The sequence below is a fragment of the Tursiops truncatus genome, chromosome 15 (assembly GCF_011762595.2).
Source record: "Tursiops truncatus isolate mTurTru1 chromosome 15, mTurTru1.mat.Y, whole genome shotgun sequence".
Taxonomy (NCBI): Eukaryota; Metazoa; Chordata; class Mammalia; order Artiodactyla; family Delphinidae; genus Tursiops; species Tursiops truncatus.
The window spans coordinates 5,359,012-5,365,511 of NC_047048.1; positions in this window are offsets into that span (position 1 = coordinate 5,359,012).

The following is a 6,500-nucleotide window of genomic DNA, read 5'->3' on the forward strand; positions in this document are numbered from 1 at the left end:
TATATGTTCATTCTCTAAGCTTGGAAAATACGGAAAAGGACAAGAAGGAAATTGAAAGTCACCCATAATTTGGAGACTACAACTGTCAGCCCTTCTATGTATATAAACATGTTTTTTAAACATGAGAATATGCAACTTAACGTATATAGTATATTATAGTATGTGTTTAAAGATACATACACACGTGGAAAACATTAAAGAAAAGGAATGATTAATACAAATTGAGGATAGTGATTAATGGGGGGAGTGAGGGCTGGGATGGGGAGGGGCACGCAGGAGACTCACATGAATGGGCCATATTTTTATTTTAAGCTGGGTGGTGGGTACTTGGGTGTGTATTGGTCTTTAAACTATATTTAAAGATGATATATACTTTTTGGCCTATGATATAGTTTACAATTAAACCATTTTGTTTTTAATGGCATTCCTCCCCACTTGCTTATTTGACAAAACACTTGGTGAGCACCTCCTGTATTCCAGGTGTTGTCATCCACTGGGGATCGACACATAAAGATCTCTTCCCTGGGAGCGTGTGCTTGAGCGGAAGAGAGAGACAACAGAGATCAGGAGGGCCAGAGGGCAGTTTGTAATTTTTACAGAATGGTCAGGGGATGCTCACTGAGAAGGTGAAGATGGAGCAGAGACTTGGAGGAGGTGAGGGAGGGCGACACTTAGGTCTCTAGGGAAAGACCCTTCCAGGAATCGAGAACAGCCAGTGCAAAGGCCCGGGGGTGGGAGAGTGCTGGGGGGAATTCTCGAACCAGAAGGAGCCCCTGTTTTGCAGCAGCATGGGGGCGGGGGATGGAGGAGGATGACAAGGAAAAAGAAAAGTAATCAGAGGCCAGACTGGGGAGGGATTGGTCAGCATTACAAGGACTTGGCTTTTCTCCCAGGGAAATGGGCGCCACTGGAGGATTTTGAGCAGAGGGCTGGCGTGAGCTGGCATGATTTCACAGGGTCACTGTGGCTGCTGTTGAGAATGGATTTTGGGAGGCAGAAAAAGGGAGACCACTTAGGAGGCTTGTACAGTATCCAAGGAGAGATGGGAATGATTCAGACAGGGGTGGTGAGACATGGTCAGATTCTGGGTCTTTTCTGAAGACGGATCCCACGGGACTTCCTGTTGGATTAGGCGTGTCAGAGGAAGAGGAATCAACGCCACTGCCAGGATATTTGATCTGAACAACGAGGAGGCTGGAGTGGCGATCTTCCCCCAGATGAGGAAGCCTGCGTGAGGGGCAGAGGGAGGCAAGAGGAGAACCACGGGGAGTGTGGAGGGTCCTGGAGGCCGAGGGGAGGGGTACCAAGAAAAAAGATGCTGTCAACGGGTCAGATGATCTGCAGATGGAGAATCAACATCGGATTCAGCAACTTGGGGCCGTTGGCAACCTTGACAACTCCAGTTCTGGTGAATGTCACAGGTTGAACAGTGACCCCCCCAAAATATAGTCCCTAGTACCTGTGAACGTGACCTCATTTGGAAAGGGGTCTTTGCAGACGGAATTAAGGTAAAGATCTTGAGATGAGATTATCCTGGATTTAGCGTGGACCCTAAATCCAATGATGCGTATCTTACGTGATGCAGAAAATGAGAAGACACACAGGGAAGAGGGCCACGTGACAACAGAGGCAGAGACTGGAGTGACGTGGGGTCACCCAGGGTTGCTGGAAGCAACCAGAAGAGGGAAGAGGGTGCTGGACCAGATTCTCCCTCAGAGCTTCCGGGAGGAATGAACAGTGCTGACACCTCGATTCCGGATTTCTGGCCTTCCTGAGCTGAAGTTCTTTTAAGTGCCCTAGTTTGCGGTGCTTTGCTACGGTCGCCCCAGGAAGTTAATACAGCGGAGGAGTCGGGGTGTACGCCTGGCTGGTTTAAGAGAAGGCGGGCGGAGAGGAACGGGGGTGGGGGCTAGGGAGGGAAACGGGGTCAAGACGAGGTCTGGGTGTTGTGGATGCTGACAGGTAGGGGTTTAGGGAGGGAGGTTCCCTCCTGGCTGCTTTGATTTGCCTGAAACACAGAGTGACCATTTTCCATGTCTTCACATTTTATATCATTTTGGAGTTTTTAATATAAGCTGATGGATTATTGAAGACCATTCCATTATTCATCTGGTGAGACACGCTTAACTTTTGATAGCAAGCATCATTTCCCACCATTCCTTTTAAGTGCCCGGGGCGTCCTGACACCACCCACACACCCTCCTCTCCAGAGCCGGGGAGGAGCTCTCGGCCTGTGGGCTCTGAATGCGGTGTGGACAGGGCCTGGGCCTGGAATCCAATCAATTTCTGGGGCGATGGAAGCTTACAGCTGTCGGGGTCTCAAACAGCCAGCTCTGTCTTGCAATGGCCTCACATACTCGTTTAAAATTCCAGAATTTAATCATCACGCTTGGCATAAAAATAAGAGGGGTGGGTGGCAGGATAGGAAAATACAGATGGAAACGCACAGGACCACAGGCCCTAGCTTGAGGTGGGAAGTACATTTATTCCCCCGGCTGAGCAGAGTGGATTCTGGCAGTGAAACCGATTGCTTTGTGCAGCTGGGCACCCAAGCGCCAGCCGGCCTATTGCTTCATCCATGTAGGTGCAGCCAGGGACATGGGAGGGACATGTCCTGCCAGGGTGGCAAAGCCGGCCCTTCTGAGAGATGACACAGACCTCCCAACAGGGCCTGTAAACGAGGCCACGAATCCTTGCCAGGGTGACATCTGTCCTGGTTCTCTCTGGCCCACGCGAGGGTTTCTTCAAGGAAGTCTTGACTATGCACACACATATTGCTTGGAGCACCAATCCTTCACCCTCGGGAAAGCCGGAGTGTCCTTGTGTTGGTTCATTTACTCAAGCCTTCATTCATTAAAGGCATTGCTGAATGCCTGTCATGCGTGGGGCACCCTGCTTAGTGTCAAATAAAACAACCAATTCCCAAATACTTTTCTGCCCAAGGCCAGGTGATCCAGGTAATGGACTGGAGAGTTTATAGAGTCTCCGTGGATTAGAAGTCCTTGTGCAGAGTAACACATTTGGATGGGTTTAGCCCCGGCTGAAATAAGCTTTAAATGTGGCTTCCTGTGAATAATACAGCGAACCATTCATCAATTCTGCACACCTCCGGGGCCACTTCTGGGGGTGCTGCTGGGTCTTCAAAATGTTTCCTCTCCTGAGGAAGACTGGTTGCTCCGGGACCCTGGTTTTGATTAGTGTTGCAAGTGTCTTCTTCCTCAGAGCCAGGCAGTGTCTGAGACTTTAACCTCATCATCCCTCTGTGTTTCTGTATTGCTGCCCTGCCAGTGAATAACTGCATCAGGTTCCACGTCCTAACCTTCCTGCTCTCATCTCCCACTCCTCTCCTGGCTTCTTCCTAATAAGAGGTCTGTCTGCCTGGCAGGCGAGGAAGCCAGCCCGGCTCTGCATTACCGGGGTGGGCTTTTCATTTTTATTTATAGGGCGTGCTGTCTGGGGTGAGCCAAGTGCTGGATCTTCCAGGGTAGCATGGAGGAATCATCCCCACACATTTAAAACGTCTTATACCTGTCTGAACAAGAGGTTGCCAAGGGGAAATTTATCCAACTAGTTGTTTTTTTATTATGATGAGAGAAAAAGTGTCCTGGCTGATAGCTGAATGAGCATGCTGTAACACGGCCACAAGAACAGAGTTTGCAAAGAGGCTTCTACGTGTTCGCAGGGATGGCTCCGTGGAGAAGCTCTGTCCTTTTCCACCGCCCCACAATTTTTCCTATGATTTACTTTGGTGCTAATGTCATGTGTTCCGTGGCTATTTCTATATCCTATTCACAGTTATAGTTGGTTCCAGTGGAGGGGCTGATAATACAGAAATGGCAGAAAAAATGTTATTATCTTCCAATACCTTCTTGTCTTTTTAGACCTAGGCTAAGTACTACTGGATTTCTACTCTCCCCAACTTACCCTCATTTCAGGCTGTGTGAAAAGATGAGAGGGGCTGGGATTATGGCAACCCGCCTCGGTTTCTGTCGAGAGGCTGGGCCTCTGGGCAGGGAAGTGTTGACCAGAGAACAGTGCAGTGGGAGGTGCCATCATTCGTACAAAAGCCACGTGGCTTCCAGCCACTTTCAGCCAAACATCTTTTTTATTAATATTAAACGAAAGCGCTTTTGGCTGTTAAGAAAACAGCTCTATAAAATGTGTAAGTATAATGATCACATCCTCAGTACGGTTGATAAGATCTCCTGTATGGAAAACCGGCGCTTCTACCCTTGCTTTTTATCATTTGCGAGGTGACAGGTAATGAGAACATCGAGCTACATGGATTAATAAAAATAAAATTTACTGCATTTTCCTGATACTAATATCATCTTGGATTGCATGACACCCCTTTTCTCTGTGATTAATTCAGGCTTTTGAGAAAGCTTTGCTGTATTCACCTAAGATAGTAGTTCAACAGGGTCTAATTGCTGGGGCCTGGTGGCAGAAATTGGTACCAGTTCGTCGACTGGCAAGGGCAGAAGGGACCAGCAGGAGACTGCTGGTCTTCAGGCATCGTTCAGCTTCCTGGCATGTGGCTGAAGATCTCGCTTGAGCTGAGGGCACAGGCATTTTGGAGGTCCTGCAAATGCCTGCCATGCATTGAGAGTGCAAACTTTGGAGGGAATGAGGGCAAGTAAATAGGGTGACGTACATCCTCATTAAGACAGGTGTTCGTGGGAACTAGAAAATGGTCTTCCTCTGTATGTGTAACTTATCAAGGCCAGCAAAGAGGATAGATCATAAGAGATGGTCGATGTGGCATTTCCTCCACCAGGAATGTCTATTAGCCAACAGATCTGCACATTTATGGTACAAATAGTAACTGACACTCATAATTAGGACCCTCAGACAACAGAAATTCTTGGCGAGACTTTGTTTACTGGAACCCGATTAAATTATGGTCACTGAGGTTTTAGTGCGAAATGCATTTGATTGTTTTATAATTCTTTGAGAAAGGGAGATCCGTGTAAGGTACAGACGTGATGCTCCATTAACCAGGATATCTGATTGAGACAGAAGGTCTCATCTGCCAGCCTTGCTGAAGAGTGGAGTTGACTGAAATGTGCCTCTAAAATGTTGAAAGGGTAGTTCAGTGAGTGCAGCTTCCCTTATGGTGGTGACGGTGGGAGATGGAGAGGCCAGGCTGGGGCTGCCGTGAGCTGGCCACGGGGGGAGGGGCAGAACCCCTAACCCATGGGGTCTCCGTACAGTATGCAGAAGAGCTTGTGGGCAGTGGTCCCTGCAGATTATGACATGCAGAAATGTGCTTGGGCCTCAAAGGACCTGACATGTCCCACCCTCATCAATCAACCAAAATGCCTGCCCAGCGTGGGACTCTGGGGCATTCTGATGCTCAGTGACTGGGACGTGTGGGCAGAGTCCAAAACTCCCTGCCTGGGCTGCGTGGGGCTTGGAGGGGCAGTGGCAACGCGACAGGGCGTGATCTTAGCAAACAGCCCCCTGCCTTCTGGAGTTGGGCTTGTCCCCGCACCTGTCTCCATGTCCCAGCAGCAGTGGTCCTCCTCTGTCCTCTAAACTTAGCAAGCTCATTCCTGTCTCAGGACCTTTGCATGGGTGGTTCTCGCCACCTGGAGTGTTCGTCTCCTTGACATTTGCATGATTGGCTCCTTAGTCATTCTATTTGCATGGTGGATGCTGTCTTAATGTTGACCTTCCCTGACAACCCTACCTAAAGTGGGTTCACCTTCTGTGACATAATCTTGTTTTTATGAACATATGGCTCACACCTAATATCTTCTCAGTTACTTGTTTGGAGTTTTTGCCTGTGTCTCCCTGAGGACAGGGTACTGCTGGGCTCTTCTCAGCTGTGTCTCCAAGACAGAAAGCCCACTGTGGGTGCTCATTACAATTTGGTGAAAGGAACGAAGTTATGAATTGTTCTGGGTGACTGTGGTTTGACTATACATCCAAATCCAACCATCCATGCATCCACACACATCCAAATACAGGAGTGGGAGGTCCAAAGCCAGGGCCCCTGGCTGACACCAAGCCCCCAGTCCTTCCCTGCCATATGGATGGATGATGACGTATAGGAGAATACCTTTGGGAGACAGGAAAATGCCCGCAATGCGGGTGCTGCTTCAGGCCAGAGGGAGTCTGGGCACGCTGAGGGCAGTGTCCTCCTCTGGTGAGTCACTGGCAACAAGACTTGCACAGCCCCCTCCCTGGACCACTAAACAAGGGATTTTCATGGAATTGATTCACAGGTAATGAAAGGAAATACAAATAAAAAATGAACCAATACATACAATGGAATATTACGCAGCCATAAAAAGGAACGAGATTGAGTTATTTGTAGTGAGGTGGATGGACCTAGAGTCTGTCATACAGAGTGAAGTAAGTCAGAAAGAGAAAAACAAATACCATATGCTAATGTATATATATATGGGATCTAAAAAAGTGGTACTGATGAACCTAGTGGCAGGGCAGGAAAAAAGACGCAGATGTAGAGAATGGACTTGAGGACACGGTGGGGA